At 38.5% G+C, this 25,700-nt stretch overlaps 1 protein-coding gene and 1 pseudogene across 1 annotated transcript in view; one reads left to right on the top strand and one right to left on the bottom strand.

Moving 5' to 3' along the window:
* MPP5 (membrane palmitoylated protein 5) overlaps positions 1 to 25,700 on the bottom strand; it is a 106,332-nt gene that overhangs the window by 73,691 nt on the left and 6,941 nt on the right. The window lies entirely within an intron of this gene.
* Positions 1,430 to 1,520, top strand: LOC111727643 (annotated as a pseudogene).

A 25,700-nucleotide genomic window follows, 5' to 3' on the forward strand; every position in this document is an offset into this window, starting at 1 on the left:
GAAGGCTGTGTTGACCAGTTGATGGAAGTATTTCAGATTGCATGTGAAAACCCCACACTGTACCCCAGAAGTGCATTAATGTACATAGTTACCGTTCAATAAAAAAAAGAAAAAAAAAAAAAAGAGAAATGTAAACTAGTATACCCAAATGAAAACTGTATGCAGCTTCCTCAAAAAACTAAAAACAGAATTACCATAAGATTTGAAATTGTTTGAAGAGATGTCTGCACTCCCATGTAGACTGCAGCACAAGTCACAATAGCCAAGTTACAAAATTAACTTAAGAGTTCATTAACAGGTAAGTGGATAAAAAAAAATAATGGTATACATACCATCTACATACACAATGGAGCCTTAAAAAGAAGAAAATCCCTCATTTGCAACAACATGGATAGAAATGGAGCATGTTAATGCTAAAGAAAATAAGCCAGCCACAGAAAGACAAATATTGCATGTTCTCATTTATATAAGCGTTATAAACAACTGAACTTGGAGAATACAGAGTGTAACAGTGTTACAACAGCTGGAAGTAGGTTATGTCGATGGGGAGATGATAGTCAAAGGGTACAATATCTCAGGAGGAAATTGTTTGTTTTTGAGATCTACATAATATGGTGAATATAGTTAATAAAAGAATATTGTACATTTTGAAATTGTTAAGAGAATAATTTTCAAAACTTCTTACCAAAAAATTTTAAGCATTTAAAATGTGCATGTAATAATTAAGCTAAGTATGTTAGTTAGCTTAATTTTTATACTTTGTATTCATAAATCATAACATCACTTTGTACATAAATATAAACTGCCATGCCAATTTTTGTTGTTGTTTTTGTGTGTGTGTGTGATTTTGAGAGAAGAGTGCTGTGGCATCATAGCTCACAGCAACCTCAAACTCTTAGGCTCAAGTGATTTGTCTCAGCCTCCCAAGTAGCTTGGACTATAGGAGCCTGCCACAACACCTGGCTAGTTTTTAGATACTGGGTTTTGTACTTGTTCAGGCTTGTCTCGAACTCCTGACCTAAAGTGATTCACTTGCCTCAGTCTCCCAGAGTGCTGGGATTACAGGCATGAGCTACGGCACCCAACTAAACTGTCAATTTCTAATTTTTTTAAATATAGAGTACTGTGCTCACTTCAGCAGCACGTATATTAAAAATGGTAAGATACAGAAAGATTAGTATGGCTCAGCTCCCATAACTCAGTGAGTAGGGCACTGGTCACATACACCGGGGCTGGCAGATTTCAGCCCAGCCCGGACCAGCTCAACAACAATGACAACTGCAACAACAACAACAACAACAACCAATAACTGAGTATTGTGGCAGACGCCTGTAGTCCCAGCTACTTGGGAGGCTGCAAGAGATCACTTAAGCCCAAGAGTTTGAGGTTGCTGTGAGCTGTGATGCCACAGCATTATACCGAGAGCAACATAGTGAGACTATCTCAAAAAAAAAAAAAAAAAATTAGCAGGGACTCTGTGCAAGGATGACACATAAATTCATGAAGTGTTCCTTATTTTTTAAGTTGAAACTAGCATATTAATAACTACAGACCCACAAGAGAAAAACACAACTAAATTCAAGAAGAGGGAAGGGGCTGGGGGTTGGGTAAACCCCCAACTAAGGGATACAATGTACAGGTAGATAGTACACTTCCTGGGTGAAGGACTCAACTACAACTCTGCCTTTACCTTACAAAAGTAAACAATGTATGTAACCTAATTACGGGTAGCCTCTTATTAATCTGGAATAGAATAAAATAAAATAAAAACATAAAAATATAGAATTTTAACAATAATTAGTTTTTATAAAGTTTTCTTTCTTTAAGAGAATGGGTTGCTCAGTCACCTACGCTGGATGGAGTACAGTGGTACAATCATAGCTCACTGCAGCCTTGAACTCCTGGGCTCAAGAGATTCTCCTGCCTCAGCCTTCCAAGTAGCTGGAATTACAGACATCTACTACCAGGCCCAGGTTTTCTTTTTATAGAGAAGAGGTCTTGCTATGTTGTCCACGCTGGTCTCCAACTCATGGCCTCAAGGGATCCTTCCACTTCAGCCTCCCAAAGTTTTGGGATTATTAGCATAAGCCACTGCAACCAGCCAAAAAGATTAAATTCCAAATATCACCCTGGTTCTGAAACATTTTTGTATGCCAGTGGTTCTCAAATTGGGAATTTGGCCATTCATTGCTCCTTAAATCCAGGGAAATTTGACAATGTCTAGATACAATTTTGACTGTCATGACTGGATGGGGAGGACATCTCCTGGCATCTACTTAGAAGTCAAATATGCAGGCGGTGGTGGGTTCAAACCCAGCCCTGGCCAAACAAAAAAAAAGAAGTTGGATATGCTACTAAACATGCACAGGACAGCACCCTCAGGACAAAGAATTATCCAGTCCAAAACGCTGAAGTTGAGAAACCCTGAATTATACAAACACTGAAATACTGTCTAACTCGAAATTGAAGCATTTACTGACAAAGCATGTTTTGCACATATACAAGGCAAAACTGAATAGCCAATCTTCCTTGCTAACCACCTAAAGTGAATACTTTAGCTTATTGTCTCAACTCTTTTTCAAGTACTGTTAGTTTCCAAATAAGTAATAAACACTGAGACTGAATCCAGTATTTTCTAAAATATTCAGAACAGGACTTCAAGAGTCATCTTGAGAGTGGATGGGAAGATAAGAACACAGGCTCACTTTTATTTTTTATCTTTTATCTTTTTAAAGTTCAAGAAAAAAAAGTTCTGTTGACTTAAAAGTTTAAAAGAAACAGAACTCTCATGTGCTGCATTCCTCGTATTTTACAAATGTTAAAGAAAGGTCCTGGCTTGGCACCGTAGCCCAGTAATTATGGCACCAGCCACATGCACTGAGTCAGGTGGCTGGTTCGAACCCAGCCCAGGCCAGCTAAACAATAAATGACAATTGCAACAATAAACAGCCAGGTATTGTGGCAGGCACCTATGGTCCCAGCTACTTGGGAGACTGAGGCAAGAGAATTGCATAAGCCCAAGAGTTTGAGGTTGCTGTGAGCTATGATACCACAGCACTCTACCGAGGGTGACATAGTGGGACTCTGTCTCAAAACAAAGAAAGATCCAGAAAATTTAAGTCACATGCCAAGATTAAATTACAAATACTTAGTGGTAGAGCACAAAAAGCCAAGAAATTCAATAAGGTAATGATTACCAACAGGATAGTAACACAAATGAATAAAAACTACTGCCAAATAATTTTTTTACACTATATATTGAGCCAGAGTAACAAAGCAAACTCTTTTAGTTAATACATTCCAATACCTGATACATTCCCCACCATTAATAGTTTATCATCTGGCTGGAAAGACAAAATACGCATACAAAATGATAAATTATGTCGTTAAATTAAATGTGGCCCAAACAAGGAAAGGCTAAAAAAGTTATAGCCAAAACATGTTTAATAGTTACAGTTAATATTATTTAGTGATTTTCTCTGTGTACTCAACACTGTGCTATGTACTTTAAATACAGTTAATCTCAAACAATCCTAGAAAATACTACTGCTATCTCCCAATGACAAGAGAGGACAGAGGTTTTAAAAAAGCAAAGTGTGTTGGGTGGAATGACTCACACTTGTAATCCCAGCACTTTGGGAAGCCAAGGCAGGAGGACACTTGAGGCTAGAAGTTTGAGACCAGCACAGGCAACATAGTAAACCCTGCCTCTACAAAAAAAAAAAATTAGCCAGGCATGGTGGTACTTGCCTGTAGTCTTAGCTTCTGAGAAGGCTGAGCCAGAAGGATTGCTTGAGCCCATAAATTTGAGATAACAGTGAGTTATGATTGTGCCACTGCACTCTAGCCTTGGTGACAAAGCATGACCCTATCTCTAAAAAATAGAGAGAAAGTAAAAACAAAGTCTTTGGCCCAAAGGGCTCTTCCAAAAAACATTCAACAATTACTGCCAGGCTCTGTGGCTGATAATCCCAGCTACTCGGGAGCTAAAGTGAGAGGATGGCTCGAGTCCAGGTGTTCCCCACTATAGTGCACCATGATCATGCCTATGAGCATCGACTACACTCCAGTCTGGGAAACACAGTAAGACTCTGCCTCTAAAAAAGTAATAATAATAAAGTAAAAATATTTATTATCCCTATTTTACAGAGGACAAAAGAAGGATGATTATTTACATGGTTTGAGTAAGCAGTGATGGCGGCCCTAGCAGAAGTAAAAGCATCAGCACTACCTGGCACAGAGCCAGGAACTTCCCATCTATTATCTCACTGAATCTTTCCAACTTCTCAAAGTCATCTTCAATTTACAGATGGAAAAAATAAGTAGGGCCACACACAGTAGCACTTATCTATAATCCCAACTGCTCAGGTGTGGTTGGGGGGGATTTCTCTTAAGCACAGGAGTTAGAGTTTCAGCCTGAGCAACATAGTGAGACTCTGTCAAAAAAAAAAAAAAAAAAAAAAAGTATGGAGAGGTTAAGTTGCTTCTCAGAGAGCCAAAGCTCATAACAGGTCTGTATGACTTCAGAACAGAAGCTCTTAACTCTGACCATTATTTACATTTAGTCTTATACCAAGAGAAGAGAAAGATAGAGAAAGATAAAGAAAGATAAACAGAAGAGAAAGATAAAAATTTCTACTGGTCATTAAAATTCTCTGCCTTATTATTTTGAAGGGACAAGTGCTTTTCACTTGTCCATAGAGATTCTCTTTTGAACGATGAAATTGTATGAGAAAAGTTAAACATTTGCAGATCCAAATACACTAATAGCCTCTTCTTGCTTTTTGTTACCTAAAATTTAGCTTTTACCTTAAGCATACCCAGGAAACAGTGGGGATGCATACTGGATCACCAAGTTCCTTTATAAATGTATACCTAACTCTACAAAGAAGAGGGAAGCATGAGAGATCATGTTTTTTTTAATCAGATAATCAGGCTACCTACATATTATATATAACATCTCCTGAAGTAAAAAAAGTTTTGTTTTTAATCAGCAGAACTTTTCCACTTGCTCATATCAAATGCAAAGTTAAAGGTCTTTGGAAATATTCAAGACCACATAGTCATGGCAGGAATGGTTGGAAGCCAAAGAGTATCAGGGATATCAAATGGTTGGTTATTTGAACTGCTCCATTGTCACCTTAGTAATAAAAGTTTAAATGTATCCAAAAGGTTTCCAAAGTTTTTTTAAAAGGGCACTAGGACAAAAGGTAATTTATAACATTTTCAAACTGGCTAGAAGTGGACTTTTAAATACATGGTTTAAAATTACCTGCAATATAGTTTTTCTGTATACGACTACTAATTAAGAATATGGTATATGACCTTGTTGGAGAGTAAGAACAGTGCAGATAAGGAACAGAGCCACTGTAAGAGATAGAAGATAAAGCCCAAGTTGACTCTTGAAAGCTAAAGCTAAATTGTTTGAATTTTCTCTTCCAAGCATTGAGACATTATAGGTTTCTGAGTTAGAGAACAACAAAAAAATGGCTTTCTAGAAAGCTACATCTACTCTATACTGTAACTGCAGCTGACTAGGGGAAAGTGGGAGAGGCCAATAAAGAGAATGTTTTAATACTTTACACATGGCAGGAAAAAGGAAGCAGCAGAAGGAATGAAAAGGGCTAATTTTAAACAGTGGTTACTACAAAGACAGTTGACAGGATTTGGAGTCCAGGAGCCAAATAGAATTGTAAAATACTGAATACACCAACTGAACCTAGGAGAATTATGAAATCTTTAAAACAGAAAAATTCAGAGAGTAAGGTTTTCCTCCCTGGGTGGCAGTGGTGATTAAGAACTGGAAAGAAGATGACAAATTCCACTTTAAAATTACTGAGCTTAAAGTGGGAGTTTTAGTTTTAGTAAGCTGTTAACTGCTAGACAGGCCATCAAAGGGGCTAAAAAGGGCAAATTTATAAGTAATTTACATATGCATACCTTCATTTGTAAAACATCTTGACTTTTATAGCCAATTTCAAGCACATTAATCTTATTTGATCTCCTCAATTGTCCTGAAAGGTAGGTAGGTCAGATATCCCCATTCTCTAGATAGGCAAGTAGGCAAGGCATTCTCTAGAAAGTTAAGTCACATAGCTAGAAGTAATAGGACAGGAACCAAAATACAGGTAGCTGAACCCTTATGTGGATCCATAGTACTATGTTAGCTGCCAACATTCCAGTTTCCTAGTGACATTACAAAAACTGTTATTCTCTATTCTATATTGCTCTAATTTCAGTACATCCTACCAAAGTGAGCCATGCATCATTAACTTGGCAAACTGCTTCTAATAATACTCTAAAAATACAACAGACTAATTCCCCTTAGATAAATTATCTATCTCACTGGCTCAAATTAATTATTTTGGAATTCATAACTATAATATGACTAAATGCATTACTTACAGCTAATTATAACACTCCTATCAATTCTACCACCATAATATCTCACGTATACCCCCAGATTCTCATGCCACTACCTACATACACAGTATTTCTTGCATGGGTTTTTCTATGAGCTTCTTAACTAGTCTCTCCAATCTCAGTCTTTCTGGTTGTCAATCATTTTACATAGTACTGCCAAGAATAACCTTCTTAAAGTACCCCTATGACCATGGCACTGTCCCTTTTCAAGTTTAGCTATCTTCTCCCGGTTATAAACTACTGTTTACTGAGAATTTATGTACCACTCATTCACTGGGCTAAGTACCTGGCATGCATTAACTCATTTAACCATCACAACAGTCTCTGTGTTCAATTTTGTGACTTAGATTGACAAACTAAGTATAACTCATCCAATGTCAAAAGCTGGATGGCACGGCTGCACCTCGAGTATGACAGTAGGCCACTTCAACAACTATCCTACAGAACACATTTCAAATTCCTTAGCCTGACACTCAGTTGGGCTTCTCTTGACCTAGTCCTAGAATACTTTCCCAATTGATTTCTCCCTCCCCTATCTCCTGTATCAAACTACTTGCTACTTCCCATACAAGCCCTGCAATTTCCCAACTCCACCTACAATTTTCACAAAAATCCTCTGTTCAAAATTCTTATGTTAAAATTTCCCCTTCTATTAAGTGCCTTATGAAATCTTCCTTAGTTCTGCCTGCCCTCCTCTACAACCTACACTCCTAGGGTACTTCATCTATGCCTCTGATTTAGCATTTATTTTCCACCTTGAAACCAGACCAACCCAAGTAAACTGCAAGCCTTCTAAGGCAGAATTTGTTTAATCCATATTTGATGAATTCATACTATGTGCAATATATTATGCTACATACAAGTATTTTTTTCAATGAAAATCTGTGACCAAAGAACTACTTATTTGAGGGGGGAGTGGTAGACCTTCTTACTATGAATGTCCTCATTCATAATTTTCCAAACACAGTTAAAGTAATAGGGGTTGCTGAGGGATGCAGAGCTGGTCTTTAAACTTAAAATTCATTCTAAGAACAGAGTATCATTTATCAGAGAGATTCATATGAGCAGATTTCTGCCATTCTTCTTCCATCAAACTAATGCTTTCCTTTAAAGTAATGAACCAGAGTAATTGATTAAGCGCTTAAATGTTTTTGCTTAAATATCTCCCCCAGGGACAATGTTCCCAAGACTGGAACTACAAATTCTAGTGGAATGAAGAAACAAAATAAACAGGAGGTTAAGTAGAAGAGACTTAAGATCTAAATATGTTTACAAAGTACAGACATTCCCAGAAGAGAATTAGAAGAGCATTTCATAAGTTATATTAAGACTTATAAGAGTAGTTCTATTTATTTTTAAAAGGAATATATTATTTTTTACTTTCATTCACTTTGGGCTAAAGTAAAAGAAATATATAGCAAACAAAGGGTATATGTGTATAGAAATAGGGTATATGCGTATATTTTATATACATACAGAGAACACCTAGGGTATTATTTATGACAATGTTAAAGGTTAAAATCAACCAAACTGGCTTGGCACCTGTGGCTCAAGTGGCTAAGGCGCCAGCCACATACACCTAAGGTGGCATGTTCGAATCCAGCCCGGGCCCGCCAAACAACAATGATGGCTGCAACCAAAAAATAGCCAGGCGTTGTGGCGGACGCCTGTGGTCCCAGCTTACTTGAGAGGCTGAGCAAGGAGACTCACTTGAGCCCAGAAGTTGGAGGCTGCTGTGAGCTGGGATGCCATGGCACTCTACCCAGGGTGACAGCTTGAGGCTCTGTCTCAAAAAAAAAAAAAAATCACCCAAACTCATTTCCTTAAAAAAGTAAAAATCATTAAAGCAAATAATGTAATGTAATAAGAACTACTACTTTGTTATTAAATGGCTAACAATATCAAGTGAGCGGTCTGAAACAAACCATACCAATTGAAGATTCCACAACTAAGCCTCCTACCCATCCTCATCAACATCTTTTCCATTCTGCTACATACAGCTCAAACCCCAGACCTACTGATGGCTCTAATAACCAACTCTAAAAGCATTTACTTTCTGTACCAGTTATTTTGTCATTAATCTGCCCTACCTGGCACTGTCACCTATTATTAAATTTTTATGTACGAGCACACTGTCATCCCAACTGAGCTATAAATACTCTGGAGCAACTCCATTCTACTGGGAGTGACTCTTAGGACCCTGCACAATGCTATGTATACTCAGATTAGAAACTCAATACCTGCTGCATTACATTTGAATAAATATATAATACTAGACATAGGAGGCAGGAAAAACCATACATACCTATTGAAAAACATTTAGTAGCCCAAGAGAAGAGAAATTTCTTATAAATTCTTTAATGACACTCATAATGAAGTAGTTGAGTGACACAATCATTTTGGATTACAGCCTACTGGAAAAAAATAACAAACTAAAAAAGTGACATAAATCATACTAGCATGGTAATAGCAATGTTATTACACACATCATATAATGGACTCCTGATACACAAGTTGCATATGTGTTGTATGTATAATTGTGTGTCACACAGCTCCCTGAGTCATAATTTTTTAAAAAGCACATGGTTCCATACTACTTACTGTTGAAAAACCAATTGAGGGGGCATCCCTAGCTCAGTGGTTAGGGCACCGGCCACATGCTCTGGGGCTGGTGGGTTTGAACCTAGCCAAGGCCTGCTAAATAAAAAATAACAAACAAAAAATAGCTGGATGTTGTGGTGGGTGCTTGTAGTCCCAGCTACTCTAGGGAGGCTGAGGCAAGAGAATCGCTTAAGCCCAAGAGTTTGAGGTTAGTGTGAACTATGAAGCCATAGCACGCTACTGAGGGTGACAAAGTGAGACTCTACCTCAATAAAAAAAAAAAAAAAAAAAAAATGATTCAATGCCCTACCCCTCTATCTGAATCCTGCCTACTGATCACTTTTAACTTTTCAGCTGTTTCTTCTTCAATTTGCCTTCTTATTTCTAAGATATAACATGTATAGAAATAGGCTCTCTGTACATACACACACAAACGATAATGTAACTATACTACATATATACACACACATTCATTCATTTCTTGTGTTTCATTCAGTCACAGATACTATCTACTGACCACCTACTATGGAGAATGAGAATTTAGCTCTCTTACATTTCCCTCTTCCCATACCTTACAATTTCACTTTTTAGTTAAATCGTTAATATATCCCTGCATTCTCTGATAGAAGAAAACATCTATTTTTTTAATATACATATCCAAATAACTCATGTAACCTATCAGTTTCAACTGTGTAGATGAGAGTAACAGAGAGAATTTTCTGGAGCCCTCCATCCTCCTGGTCTATGCTGAATGTTTTCTTTCTGCCCAGATCCACTCATCACTCTTCTCCTTCTGCTCCAGGTCCAAGAAGGTTTACTCGAATGGCGGGATTCATTACCTATGTTCTCCTGTCCTCTGGCTTCCAGCCCATGAGAAATGCCCACTGGGAGAAAGGAGATAAAGATTGGGTTCCTTATTCTCCCCACTTCTTTCTATGGTTTGGCAGGCATTACGTTCCTCTCAGGCCACAGTTCCCATCTGGCAGCCCCACTTATACAGCTACAGCTCTGTTAGTGACTACTCCTCAATTTTTATGTACAAGCACACTGGAATTGGACATTGGATTCGGCTTTGTAAGCATCCTGCTGTTGCTAAGCCTCTGGTGTTTCACCATCAGTTTTTAATTCCCTTATCCATACCTATCTACACCTTTATGAACTGTCCTTTCATTAATCTCTCTTCCTTTACTGAGGCTGATTTTGCCATCTGTTTCCTGCATGGTGTCTGACAAAACCATACTCCAATCAGAACTTCTCTAAGTGTGTAGCACTTAGAACCATCATCATTCCTTCATCCTCACCCTTGGGAACTCCTTCTCCTCACCTCTCTTCTCTTTCTTCATCTACTCCCTTTTTCTTGAGTCCTCCAAAACCTTCCTGAGAAAGCATACAAGGGGGTAAATTTTTGAAATCTTGATTGCCTGGGCACTAGAGCAGACATCTTCTTTGAGATACTAATTTGCTTCCTTACCCCCAACCTGAATTTGTTACAGCTTCTAATGACTTCTGGTTCTGTCTTTTTTGTTTTCCCCAAGGAAGTATGTACACTGAAAGTCATGCTTTTCATCTAATTAGAGGAAAAACAAGTGGCATAAATATGCAGAAGTGGTCACTTTGGGGTTTTTTGAGACATAGTCTCATTTTGTTGCCCTCAGTAGAGTGCAGTAGTATCATAGTTAACAGCAACCTCAAACTCTTGGGCTCAAATGATCCTCTTGCCTCAGCCTCCCAAGTAGCTGGGACTATAGGCACCAGCCACAATGCCTGGCTATTTTTAGAGATGAGGTCTCACTCTTGCTCAAGCTGGTCTCAAACTCTGGGCTCTAGCAATCCACCTGCCTCAGCCTACAAGAGTACTGGCATTACAGACCTAGAAAATTTTTAAATAAACCTTTGATTTATTAACTCCTATTTTACAAATTTATCCTGTACAATATATTTCTACAAGGATGTCCACTGTAGCATTTTTTGTACAGGCTGAATATCTCTAATCCAAATATGGGTAATCCGAAGTGTTCCAAAATCTAAAACATTTTGAATCCAGAGGAAATGCTCATTAGAACATTTCAGATTTTGGACTTTCAAATCAAGGATGCTCAACTGGTAAGAACAATGCAAATATTCCAAAATTTAAAAAAAGAAAGGGGTATCTGAAGCCCTTCTGGTTGGAAGCATTCTGGGTAAGGGATACTCAATTTGTAATAGCAAGGGGGGAAGAGTACCTAAATGCTCATCAGTATAAAACTGAATAAATATAGTAAACCCATATTATGGAATACTGTGAAGCTGTTAAAGCTACACTGTCAAACATGGTAGCTACAGTCACCTAGGAATACTGAGCCCCTGAAATGTGGCTTCACTAACTGAGGAACCAGATTTTACATTTCATTTAATTTTAATTAATTTAAATGTAAAAACTGATACTTGATCCACTATTGGAAAGCTTTTTTTTTTTTGCAGTTTTTGGCTGGGGCCAGGTTTGAACCCACCACCTCCAGTATGTGGGGCCGGCGCCCTCCTCCTTTGAGCCACAGGCGCCACCCTACTGGAAAGTTTTAAAATATTTCTAGAACAATTTGGGTATCTGAATCTACTTTTACAACTGTAAACTCTAAATACAGATCAAATGTTTCTTTTTATTTATTTAATCTTTTTTTTTTTTTTTTACTTTCAATTTATCTTAGTTTGAAGTGTTTTTTAATTTTTTTTTTTTTTTTTTTTTACTTCTTCCTTCTCTTGCCCCCCATGTAGCTGGGATCACGAAGTCCGGCTGTTTTTTGTTGTTGTTGTAGAGACGGGATCTCACTCTGGCTCACTCTGCCTCATGCTGGTCTTCAGCTGGTCTTGAACTTGGCTGAGTTCAGGCAATCCACCCGCCTGGGTCTCCCACAGCGTTGGGACAACAGGCGTGAGCCACCACGTCCAGCCAGATCAAATATTTCTAACAAAAATTTATCATTCTGGCTTGGCGCCTGTGGCTCAAGCGGCTAAGGCGCCAGTCACATACACCTAAGGTGGCGGGTTCAATCCCGGGCCCACCAAACAACAATGACGGCTGCAACCAAAAAATAGCTGGGCGTTGTGGCGGGCGCCTGTGATCCCAGCTACTTGGGAGGCTGAGGCAGTATAGACTCACTTGAGCTCAGGAGTTGGAGGTTGCTGTGAGCTGTGATGCCACAGCACTCTACCCAGGGAGACAGCTTGAGGCTCTGTCTCAAAAAAAAAAAAAAAAATTTATCATTCTACTTGAGATGTGCCATAAGTATAAAATACACACTAGACTTAAAGACTCAGGATGAAAAAATTGTAAACTATCTTATTTTTTAATATTTGCTACATGTTGAAACAGCAATACTTTGATACACCTATATAAAATACACTGTTAAAATTAATATCACCTATTTTATTTTTACATTTTAATGTGGCTTCTATAGCATGAAGTTGGAAATGATATACCATGTAAAACAAAGGCAAATAAAAAAAATGAATTTCAGAATGGTATAATTTATAATGACAAGTATACTTTCTGTTGTTTTTTGGGTTTTTTTTCAGACAGAGTTTCACTTTGTTGTCCTGGATAGACTGCCATGGAGTAATAGCTCACAGGAACCTCAAACTCTTGGGCTCAAGTAATCCTCTTGCCTCAGCCTCCCCAATAGCTAGGACTATAGGTGCCTACTACAACAACTGGCTACTTTTCGAGACAAGGTCACCGTCTTGCTCAGGCTGATCTCTAACCCCTGAAGTCAAGTGATGTGAGTACAGGTATGAGCCACTGCACCTGGCCCACGATGACAAACTGTTAAAGAATCCTTATTACCCAACACAGATGGCTATTGCTTTGCTCCCAGTGTATTCCATAAAGATCTTCTCCTGTCTCTTTAATCAATTACTTTCCCTAAATCCCTCATGTCTGAAGTTTTGGGCCTCTAAAAAGTATTATAATAGATTCCAACTTCTCACTCAAGTGATTTACACCTTACTTGAGGAAAAAAGAAATATGCTCCAAAGGTCAGCAAATTAGTAGGTGATTACCTTTACTTACATGGCTTATTGGTATGTAAATCAAAAACAACAGCCAGAGACAGAGGGAAGAGGGAGAAGGAGAGAAGGGTGAGGAGAGAGAGGGAGAGGGAGAAAATAGTTTGCTTTGTCGCTGAAGAAATACCAAATAAGCACTTCACAGTTATCAGAACAGAAACATTTACAAAAATTAAAACTAATGAAATTTCATATCTGGTGCTATCTATAAATTAAACTGAAGCAGTAACAATAGAGAATATTTTCAAGTCCAGAAGGTTGTTTCACTAGAAAAGAAAGGAGAAAAATATGACAAGAAAAGAATACTGATGAGAATACAAATGTCATTAAGTTTAAAATCTAACAAACTGGCTCGGCGCCTATGGCTCAAGTGGCTAAGGCACCAGCCACATACACCTAAGGTGGCAGGTTCAAATCAAGCCTGGGCCTGCCAAACAACAGTGACGGCTGCAACCAAAAAACAGCCGGGCGTTGTGGCGGGCGCCTGTAGTCCCAGCTACTTGGGAGGCTGAGGCAGGAGACTCGCTGAGCCCAGGAGTTGGAGGTTGCTGTGAGCTGTGATGCCACAGCACTCTATCCAGGGGGACAGCTTGAGCTCTGTCTCAAGAAGAAAATCTAACAAACTTTTACAGTTATAGGATTGCTGAGGATATGAGTAATGTTCTGATCTTGACTAAATAGTTTTAGAAGAGAAAAAACCATATGAGAATATTCTTATAAACAAGAAATAAAAGGTCAATCTAAAAGATTACTGCAAATCCTAGTTAAAAACATTTCCACTCAACAATGTAAGTAGTCAATTGGTACGAAAAACATGGATCATCACTGACAAGTAGAAGGTTGTGAAGGCAGAGTCTTTAACCTTAAGAAACTTAAAACCATACATGGAGCCAGGCAGTGGCTCATGCCTATAATCCTAGCACTTTGGGAGGCTGACTCAGGAGCATAACTTGAGGCCAGGAGTTTGAGACCAGTCTGAACAAGAGAATGACCTCTACCTCTACAAAACATAGAAAAATTAGCTAGGTGTGGTTGTGTGCACTTGTAGTCCAAGCTACTTGGGAGGATGAAGCAGGAGGATCACTTGAACCCAGGAGTCTGAGCTTACACTGAGCTGTGATGATTTCATTGCACTCTAGCTCAGGTGACAGAGCAACACCCTGCCTCAAAAAGAAAGAAACACTTCTATGGAAACCAAATAAGTAAACAACCAACTCAAAGTTATTTAATAAGTGCTGTACTAGAACTGCAGACGACATTGTAGAAGTAAACTGCATATAAGAGAATGTGTACAAAGGGAAAAGAAAACAAGGCCCAAGACAAAACAGCCTGTGTCAAAATGAAAAAAGGGTAAACAAAATTTTAACACACTGACATCAGTAAAACTAAACAAATGCTTTATCCAAACGTGAATGAATGAATTTATTCACTTATTCCTTCATTCATGCAGACATTTATTAATTTGTTCAGTTTAGGACAGGGTCTTGCTCTACCATTATGTTATGGAATAATGGACATGAGCCCAGCCTGAAAACTATGTCATTTGTTAAGCCCATTTAAAAATGTGTAGTGATCGGGAGGCTGAGGCAGGAGAATCGCCTAACCCAAGAGTTGGAGGTTGCTGTGAGCTGTGACACCACAGCACTCTACTGAGGGCAACATAGTAAGACTCTGTCTCTAAAAAAAATGTGTAGTGAGACTCAGCGGCTAGAGCTCCAGCCACAAACACTGGAGCTGGCAGGTTCAAATCCAGCTCGGATTTGTGCCTGCCAAACAACAATGACAACTAAATACCTGGGCATGTGGCAGGTGCCCGTAGTCCCAGCTATTTGGGAGGCTAAGGCAAGAGAAACACTTAAGCCCATGAGTTTGAGGTTGCTGTGAAATGTGACACCACAGCACTCTACCAAGGGGGACAAAATGAGACTCTTGTCTCAAAATAAATAAATAAATAAATAAATAGTGTAGTTAAAACCACTCCATAGTAAAGCTTGAGTGTTAAATACAGAAACTTAAATAAGGTTAAGTTTCTCTATTAAACAGATAAAGCTCAACAGAAGTTGATCTCACAATGTAAGTAATCTGTTTAAAGACAACAAATTGTTTTTACCATCAACTTTCACTATTTAGAGATGAAAAAGCTGACCTCAATATACAATTATAATCACGTATCACTGATTCAGACTATGACAACCAATGCACACAACTGCTATAAAATCACATAATTACACAATCAATTTAAAATATGTTTATTTAAACATACATGAGTTCATCATTATTTCATTAGAATGTCATAAACCAGGTCTGTATTATCTGTCCCTTATCTAATATTATGGAGTGCTTAACACTGTAAATAGTGCCTTCCATTCTTGATGGCACTACCTCAATCTTCAAATAAGACCCCCTGAATTGGGCTCTAATACCACCCCTACTCTACAGATAAGGAGGCAGCCAGGCTTTGCTAAGGTAACTTATCAAATCTGACTTGACAAGTCTGACTCTAGAGTCTATACTGTAATGCAATGCCCATCAGTGTATGTGCCTGTGAAAAAGCACGAAAAAGCCAGCAGCAAGTTCATCCGTTTATGGTTGTGTCTTTGTAGAAAGCTGATCAAGAGCATGTGAAAGTTAGATTTCTTCCCAATAACCATACTACGGCCAGCCTAGAATAAATCAAAGTGCATTTCGAATCTCAAATTCTCTCACTTTATAGGAAATGACTAGAAGAGTTTGTGATACTTAAAGTTTAAATAAATTATAAAAACACAAATTGGAACAAAGCACCTACTTACTATATGCCATTCTAAGCTGTTTTTCCCTCTCAATACTTCTGACACCAAATGTGTGGGTCTTTTTCTCACACTCATCTCCAGACATCAACTTGGTGTCCGTCAGTTCAATTCTGTCACTATCTACCCAGAGTTAGAATCAAGATCCCACAAATTAATGGTTCAGTCCTACAAGACTGCCTCCACTTCAGAAAGCAAGCGTAAGACCTGAGCCTCCTGTATTTCTGAGCACACAGCTATTAATGAGGGGTTCCAAAGATCCCCTCCTCAGGTTCAATAATTTGCTAAAATAGCTCAGGAACTCAGGAAGGTACTTTATTATTATTACTGGTTTATTATAAAGGACGCAACTTAGGAACAGCCAAATGGAAGAGAAGAAATGCACAGAGCAGCGTATGGGGGGCATGTAGTAGACTCAAGAGCTTCCACGCCTTTCTTCTCCAGGCACGCCACCCTCCCAGCACCTTGATTCAGTCACCAACTCTCAAGTTCTCCAAACACTGTCATTTAGGGACTTTTATGGAAGTTTCATTATATGGGTATGACTGATTAAATCACTGGCCATTGGTGATAAGACTAACTTACCTACCACCTTCCCAGAGGTCAGGGGTATGACTCTAAGTTTCCACCCTCTAATCATGTCTTGGTCTTTCCAGCAGCCAGCTTCCCAACCTGAAGCTATCTAGGGGCCCACCAAGAGCTGCCTCATTCAAACAAAAAACACTCTTATAACTGCTATCCCAGAGGAAATTCTAAGGGAAGCCCTATGATCCTTACAGGGGACAAAGATCAAATACAGAAGAACCTCCTTAAGTTGAACTAATTTTCATAGATGGGACAAGCATCACATGTACTCAATGGAAGTTCCTCAAACTGACCACCTCCGTATGTTGACCAGTTTGTTACAGTCCCTTGGGTGGTCAACCTACAGAGGGTATATATTTCTTATGGTATCACTGAGCTATATTAAGCACTGAGATACTAAGATAAAAAGCCAGAGCTCTGCAAAGTATCACAAGAATGGAGGAAAAAATATCCAATGTACACACCCCTATTATGAAACTAATTTAAACCTTTTTATATGAAAGCTATAACCAAATAGCCTAAGAATATGGGGAGGGGGAGGGAGAAGGGAGGGGGGAATGGGTGGAGGGAGGGAGTTTGGAGGGATTACTTCTGAGGTTTACCTTATAGGGGTACAGGTGAATCTTTCTAAGAGTAGAATGTGAATGTTTTAAAGCAACAACTGAGAAAATGACATGAAGGCTGTGTTGACCAGTTGATGGAAGTATTTCAGATTGCATGTGAAAACCCCACACTGTACCCTAGAAGTGCATTAATGTACATAGTTACCGTTCAATAAAAAAAAAAAAAAAGCCAGAGCTCTTGCCCTTAAGGAGCTTGTTTATAATTGATAAGACTCAAAGTTCTTCACTTTAATTCAAATACATTTTTAGACACTAAAGTCAAAGATGGCTTTCCTCAGATTCTAATCTTACAACAAAAAAACAATGTTAAATACAATAAGTCTTAAGGCAGGCTATAATACAAACTAAGTAGAAAGCTCAAGGACTTCCCGGGTCAAATAAACTGAATTCAAATCCTTGCTAGCATTTCCAAGAGGACTTTGGATAAAATAATTAATCTCTCTGAGCCTCAATTTCCACATTTGTAAAAGGAAGAATACTAATAAAGACTTCAAAATGTAGTTACTCATACTTAATATATACAGAAGATACAGCATATTACATAAAACGTTAAGAGGTTAGGGCAAGGGATCCAGTTCTGAGGAAAACAAAAAGTACTGTCATTTGCTCAAACTATCAATCTTACTATAAATTTAAAGTATAAAAGGATAAGGTTTAAAGCAGGTATCCTCAAACTACGGCCCGTGGGCCACATGCAGCCTGCCTAGAACATTTATCTGGCCCACTGGGTACTTTTGCCACCACTGCCTGTCCTGCTTAGCAGCTGACTCGTCCCTCACAGTCCGGCCCTCCAATGGTCTGAGGGACAGTGAACTGGCCCCCTGTTTAAAAAGTTTGAGGACCCCTGTGTTTAAAGTATAAAAGGATAAGGTATAAAGTATAAGATTCCTTTTTAAGCAAAATTTAAGATTAATGTAAAGGTATAAATGTTTAGGTTACATTGTTTTCCATTCTAAGGCAACGTTCAAGGCTAAGATTCCTTAAGAAAGGAAATTTAAGAAAACTATCAAATTTCATTTCACTGGCTGGAGCACTGTAGCTCACACTTGTAATTGTAGCACTCTTGGAGGCTGAGGTGGGTATACTGCTTGAGCTTAGAAGCTCCAGACTAGCCTGAGCTAGGGTGAGATCCTGTCTCTACTAAAAATAGAAAAAAATAACTAGGTATTGTGGCAGGTGCCCATATTCTCAACCACTTGGGAGGACGAGGCAAGAGAATTAGATCGTTAATCAGAGCTTGAGCCCAAGAGTTTGAGGTTGCTGTGATGATGCCATTTGTCCCCATCCTGCCCCCCAAAAAGTTTCTTTCATTAACTCTTAAATATCCATTGGTTATACTTAGCTGAATCACTATTTTGGAAAACTTTTGCAAGTCACTTGTGTATTTGGGGTTCATGACCTAATTTCCAGGAATCCCCTGATATTGTATGGGCAACAAATGTGTATTTAAGGGAATGACACAAAGGACTATCAGATTCACAAAGCAATCTGTTTAATACTTTGTTAAACAGAACCTTTTAATAACTGGATACTTAAATCTGCATGACCAGTATATACAGAGTTTACATAGTTTTCAGTGTGAGGTAATGTGATTTTCAATACTAGGAGAGAAGAACCACTGTTTTAATGCATAATTTATTTTCTTCTAGATTTTTTGGTCAGTGAATACTTGAGGGTCTGGTACTTTAGAGCATATGTAGTTAAATGAACACAAAATAATAGTTACAGCCCTCAATAACCTACAAATTACTTATTAAGAAAGAATATATAAATTGCTAATACATACCTTTTTGGGGCAACATATTAACAACTAAAATTTAACAGAAATATCAGTCACTGGTGGGAAGTGGTATGGAATGTTCCTAGGGGAAGCAAGAGTGAACAAGCAGAATTTCAAATGTAATGATGAACACAGATTCTTGGAGAAGGGTTACTCTGTTCTACATCAGTGGTTTTCAAGTTGTGGGATATGGCTCATTTGTGAACCATGGAATGGCTTTAGTGGATCTCAACCAACTTCATAAAAAAACAAAACAGAACATCTCCATTTTGACAGAAACTCAGAAAGAAAGAAAAACAACTTTCTGAGGCTTTACTTATATCCCAAACATTACACAAAAATGAGTACCTAAATATGGATACTCTAAATGCAATCAACTCCTAGCAGAGTACCTAGCTCAATGTATTCACAGGAAGCAATTATTTTAAATGAATGCAGTCTTAAAGGCATTTCTGAAGCACACAAGTGAAATACAGAAAGTCTAATTCTTAGATAAAATCAAAGTAATGTATTTTAAGTGACATTATCAAACCTTTTCTGTGACAATGGAAAACATCAAAATATAAAATTGTATTTCAACACAAAGTCCTCAATTTTTTATGTGAAGTATCTGACACTACTGTGAAGCCAAGCAGTTGTGACATATTAAGAAAGCATAATTCAAAAGACAACTTAGGCTCAGCGCCTATAGCTCAGTGAGTAGAGCGTAGGCCATATACACTGAAGCTGGCGGGTTAGAGCTGGGCCTGGGCCTGCTAAACAACAATGACAACTGCAACCAAAAAATAGCTGGGCATTGTGGTGGGCGCCTATAGTCCCAGCTACTTGGGAGGCTGAGGCAAGAGAATGGCTTAAGCCCAAGAGTTTGAGATTGCTGTGAGCTGTGATGTCACGGCACTCTGCTGAGGGCAATATAGTGAGACTCTATCTCAGAAACAAACAAACAAACAAACATATATATCAAAAGACAACTTAGTTATAAACACATTATTATAATTTCTAATATTTGAACTAATGTATTAAGTATAACAAAACTGTAAAATACCTGACTCTCTTTAATTATATCACAATCTGTTACATGTGGCACAGAGCATTGTGGAGCCTTGAAACAAAGACTGGAGGCAGTGCTAGTAGCTCAGTGGGTCGGGCACTGGCCACATACACTAAGGCTGGAGGGTTCAAACCTGGCCAGGGCCTGCTAAAGCAACAATGACAAATGCAAATAGTCGGGCATTGTGGCAGAAGCCTATAGTTCCAGCTACTTGGGAAGCTGAGGCAACATAATCACTTAAGTCAGTGGTTCTCAACCTTCCTAATGCCACGGCCCTTTAATACACTTCCTATGGTGGCAACCCACAGGTTGAGAACTGCTGGCTTAAGCCCAAGGGTCTGAGGTTGCCGTGAGCTGTGAGGCATCACAGCACTCTAAGGGGGGGTGGAGAGGGCAACATAGGGAGACTCTGTCTCAAAAAAAAAGGAAAAAAAAGAATGGAGAAGAGAATACTTATTAAGTATCTACTATGTATCACACACTATGCTAGGTTGTTTTCCATACCTTATTTTAACCTTTTCAATCATCTTTCAAGGCAGCTACATACAGATGACTAAAATGAGATTTCACTTGGAATTATAACATGGAATAAGTATCTCTAGATTTCTACTATATTACCACAGTTATTGTCATTTCCTCTACTAATTTTTTGCCTTTGACTTTTGGGCAAGCTAAGCCCAAAGGTCAAATCAGGCATAACTTTCAATTAAGTAAAGTTTTAGTGAACACAGTCACAATCATTTATTTGGTTAACTTTGAAATCTAACAGAAGGACTGAGTACCTGCAACGGAAATAATATGGCCCAGAAAGCTTAAAATATTTACAGAAAGCGGTTGAGCACTGCCTTAAAGGGCCACACCCCCCCCCCAAACCTTAGAAACCTCAAAATTCCAATGGTTAGGGTCCTAGAGACAATCATTAACCCAAGTAGAAACTATAAAATTATGTAAGACAAAGCCAAATTGCTTAAATTTTTATAATGTTTTATCATGTAATAAGCCCAAATTTATAAAAATAAAACTAAACAGCTTGATTATGAAGTTACTGAAAACTTATTCCTCATAATTACACTGTCTTCTATAGCTTAGAGGAAAATCCTCACAATCAAAATATATTTAATAAATATGTATATTTTTACCACATTTTCCATGAACAAATATACTCAGTTCAAAACAAAACAGACCTTGGCATTGTCTTATAAACATTTTATTTTCTATTTCACTTTACATTTTATGATTTGTTAATTTTCTGAGCTGGATACAGTGGCATGTGCCTATAGTTTCAGCTACTCAGGAGGCTGAGGTGAAGAGAATCACTTGAGCCCAGTTCAAGTCCAGTCTGGGCAACATAGAATCTATCTTAAAAAACACGTTCACTGGGCTGGGTGTGGTGGCTCACACCTGTAATCCTAGCACTCTGGGAAACAGAGGTGGGTGGATTATCTGAGTTCACAGGTTCAAGACCAACCTGAGCAAAAGTAAGAATCCCATCTCTTAAAAAAGAAAAAAAAAAAAAGCCGGATGTTGTGGCGGGTGCCTATAGTTCCAGCTTCTTGGGAGGTTGAGGCAAGAGAATCGCTTAAGCCTAAAACAAAAAAACACATTCACTGAAATCACTCTACTCTGTACTCTGATCAAGCTAAACTAACATTTATGTGATTAATCAAGCCTCCAAAGTTGATTTTCTAATGTGAAGGAGCTTGGTTGTTTTTTTTAAACTTCCATGCTTTTTAGTCTAAATAAAACCCTCCAAATAAAACCATTTTATCTTTATTCAAAATACAACTCAGTATCCACATCCACTTAAACTGCTTATATAAATTAATCCAGTATGAGAAATGTTTGGTTACAATGATACAAATAACATTTTATTTCTTCATTCCGTAATTTTATTTATTTATTTATTTATCGAGACAGAGTGTCATTATGTTGCCCTTGGTGGAGTGTTGTGGCATCACAGCTCACAGCAATCTCAAACCCTTGGGCTTAAGCCATTCTCTTGTCTCAGCCTCAAGTAGCTGAGACTATAGGCGCCTGCCACAACACCCAGCTATTTTCTTGTTGCAGTTGTTTAGCTGGCCCAGGCCAGGTTCAAAGCGACACCCTCAGTGTATGTGGCTGGAGACTTAACCACTATGCTCCAGGGGCCAAGTCCATTCAGAAATTTTAAACTAGAATCTTCTAGTCTACAAATTCCAATATAGGTCAAGAAAACTTAAGTTCTACTACCCTGCAAAGTTTAGATTATTTTTCATAAATATCTGACTTTATTAAGTATGTTAGTTTACCAAATCTTACATTTAGTTTCCTTCATTTTTTTAAGAGACAGAGTCTCACTAAATTGCCGAAGCTGGTCTCAAACGTCTAGGCTCAAGTAGTCTTCCCACCTCAACGTCCTGGGTAGCTAGGACTACCAGTTCCTATCACTGCTCCTTCTTCTTCTTCTTCTTTTTTTTTTTCAGACAGAGCCTGGGTAGAGTGCTGTAGCATCACAGCTCACAGCAACCTCCAACTCCTAGGCTCAAGCGATTCTCCTGCCTCTGCCTCCCAAGTAGCTGGGACTACAGGCGCCCGCCACAACGCCCAGCTATTTTCTGGTTGCAGCTGTCACTGTTGTTTGGCGGGCCGGGCTAGATTCGAACCTGCCAGCTCAGGTATAAATGGCTGGCGCCTTAGCCGCTTGAGCCATAGGCACTAAGCCTCCTTCTTTATTTTTAAGAATAAATGTCAACATACATTAGTTTTTTAAAAAATCTTAAATGATTTTTGTTTAAAATAGCTCCAGAATTATTCCCAGACACATACAAAACTGGTTCAACATTTGAAAAATCTGTGGGCTCTGTGCCTGTGGCTCAAGTGGCTAAGGCGCCAGCCATGTACACCTAAGGTGGCGGGTTCAAATCCAGCCCGGGCCTGCCAGACAACGACGGCTGCAACCCAAAAATAGCCGGGCGTTGTGGCGGGCGCCTGTGGTCCCAGCTACTTGGGAGGCTTAGGCAGGAGACTCGCTTGAGCCCAGGAGTTGGAGGTTGCTGTGAGCTGAGATGCCACGGCACTCTACCCAGGGGGACAAGCTTGAGGCTCCTGTCTCAAAAAAAAAAAAAAAGAAAAGAAAAATCTGTGCAATTCACCAGATTAAATAAAAACTCTGTATGATCATGTCAATACACACAAAAAAGGCATATAAGAAAATTCAACACCTATTCATAATTTAAAAAAAAAAAAACTCTCCCTTTTCTGAATCTTCCTGTGAGGAAGAAAACCTAAATTAGAAAATGGTTCTAATCCTGGGTTAATGGTTCCCTCATTAACCCAGAAACAGAAAAAAACTTCCCTAATCTGGCTAAGAGAATCCACAAAATGAGACCATAAGTATATTTTAAAGGCTAAAGACTAAATATTTTCCCTTTAAGAAAATGAGCAAGATAAGGATGCTCCCTCTCACCACTTCTATTCAACATTTCACTACAAGTTCTAGCCACTATAATAAATCAAGAAAAAGAAATAGGAGACATACACAGAATGGAAAGAAAAAAAATAAGTTTCCCGGCTTGGCGCCTGTGGCTCAAGTGGCTAAGGCACCAGCCACATACACCCAAGGTGGCGGGTTCGAATCCAGCCCAGGCCCATCAAAACAACAATGATGGCTGCAACCAAAATATAGCTGAGCATTGTGGTGGGCACCTGTGGTCCCAGCTACTTGGGAGGCCGAGGCAGGAGACTCACTTGAGCCCAGGAGTTGGAGGCTGCTGTGAGCTGTGATGTCACAGCACTCTACCCAGGGGGATAGCTTGAGGCTCTGTCTCAAAAAAAAAAAAAAAAGTTTCCTATTCATATATGAGATGACTGTCTACTCAGAAAATACAAAAAAAAAAAAGCAAAACCAAAAAACAAAGTCCCTACAGTTAAAAAAGTGATTTCAGTAAAACCTCAAGATACAAATTCAATATACAAAAATTAGCTGAATTCAATAATCAATTGGAAATTGAATTTTTTTTTTTTTTTTGAGACTAATCTCGCTTTATCCCCCTCAGTGGAGTGCCATGGCCTCATAGTTCACAGCAACCTCAAACTCATGGGCTTATGCAATTCTCCTGCCTCAGCCTCCCAAGTAGCTCGGACTATAGGAACCCGACCCAACACCCAGCTACTTTTTTTTAATTGCAGTTGTCATTGTTGTTTTTAGCTGGCCTAGGCCAGGTTTAAACCTGCCAGCCTTGGTATATGTGGCCAGCACCCTACCCGCACTGAGCTATGGGTGCCTCCAGGAAATTGAATTTTTTTTAAGTTACCATTTCAAATAGTACCAAAAAAACTGAAATACCTAGATAAAGACCTAAAAAGTAACTGCAGGTTCTGTATGTTGAAAACTACAAAATACTCATGCAAACTGAGAGAAACTGTTAAGATGTCAAATTATCCTCAAGTTGATCTGTAAATTAAACACAGTCTCAATCAAAATCTTGACAGCACTTTTTAAATACCAATGAGATGATTCTAAATATTAGATGGAAAGGCAAAAGAACTAAAAATAGCCACAATTTTGAGAAAGAATGAAATTGGAGGATTTATACTATGTGATGTTAAGATTTATTCTAAAGTTATATTAATCAAGACCAGCAGATCAATGGAACAATACCAAGTAATTCTTCATAAATATGGTCAAATGGTTTTTGATAAGGAGATAAAGGGCAATTCAATGAGAAAGGATGGTCTTTTCAACAAAAGGTCATGGAACAACTGGACAAATAAATGAAACTCAATACCTCTCACTTAATACAAAAATTAACTCAAAATGGAACACAGATTTAAATGTAAAATAAAAATATAAACTTACAGAAAAAAAAACAAAGAAGAAAATCTCTGTGATCTGGGGTTAGGCAAAGAGTGTGCTTAGTTACAATACCAAAAGATCGATCCATAAATGAAAAAATTAATAATTTGGACTTCATTAAAATTTATAACTTCTATACTTGTCTAGAAGACACTAAGGAGGAAAAAGCAAGCCAGACTGGGAGAAAACCTTTGTAAATCACATTCTGATAAAAGAAGAGGAACAACAAAGAACTCTCAAATCTCAGCAACAGGAAAACAACCCTGTTTAAAAATGTGTAAAAGATTTGGACATTTCACCAAAGAAGATATACAGGTGGCAAATAAGCACATGAAAAGATGCTCAACATCATCACTCATGATGGAAATGCAAATGAAAACCACACTGAAATACTACTATATCCCTAGCAGACCCGCTAAAACTAAAAGGATTGATTAGGAGATAAGGGGATTTCCAGTTTAAAAAGAAAAAAAAAAATTGGCCATACCATATGCTGATGAGGATATAAAGCAACTACAATTCTCATAAACTCCTGGTGGGAATGCAAAGTGGTTCAGCCACTTTGAAAATAGTTTGAGAGTATTACTTAGTTTCTTCTGCTCAATTAAAAAATTACCATAAATTTAGTGGCTTAGAACAAATTAATTATTTCACAATTATATAGATGAGAAGTCTGATGCAGGTCCCCTTGGGTTAAATTCAGGGTTAGCGGGGCTGCTTTCTGTCCCGGAGGCTCTTAAAGATTAATTAGATTTCTGGGCTTTTTCTAGATTTTAGAGACCACCCACATTCTTTGGCTTGTTGTCTCCCTTCCTCCACTTTCAAAGCCAGCAACTTTGCATCTGAGGCTCCCCACCAAGATGTTGTTACATCTTTTTTTCTTTTTTTTTTGAGACAGAGCCTCAAGCTGTCACCCTGGGTACAGTGCTGTGGCATTACAGCTCACAGCAACCTCCAACTCCTGGGCTCAAGC

Source organism: Otolemur garnettii, unplaced genomic scaffold, assembly GCF_000181295.1.
Source record: "Otolemur garnettii isolate 467f Iridium unplaced genomic scaffold, OtoGar3 scaffold00115, whole genome shotgun sequence".
NCBI classification, from domain to species: Eukaryota; Metazoa; Chordata; class Mammalia; order Primates; family Galagidae; genus Otolemur; species Otolemur garnettii.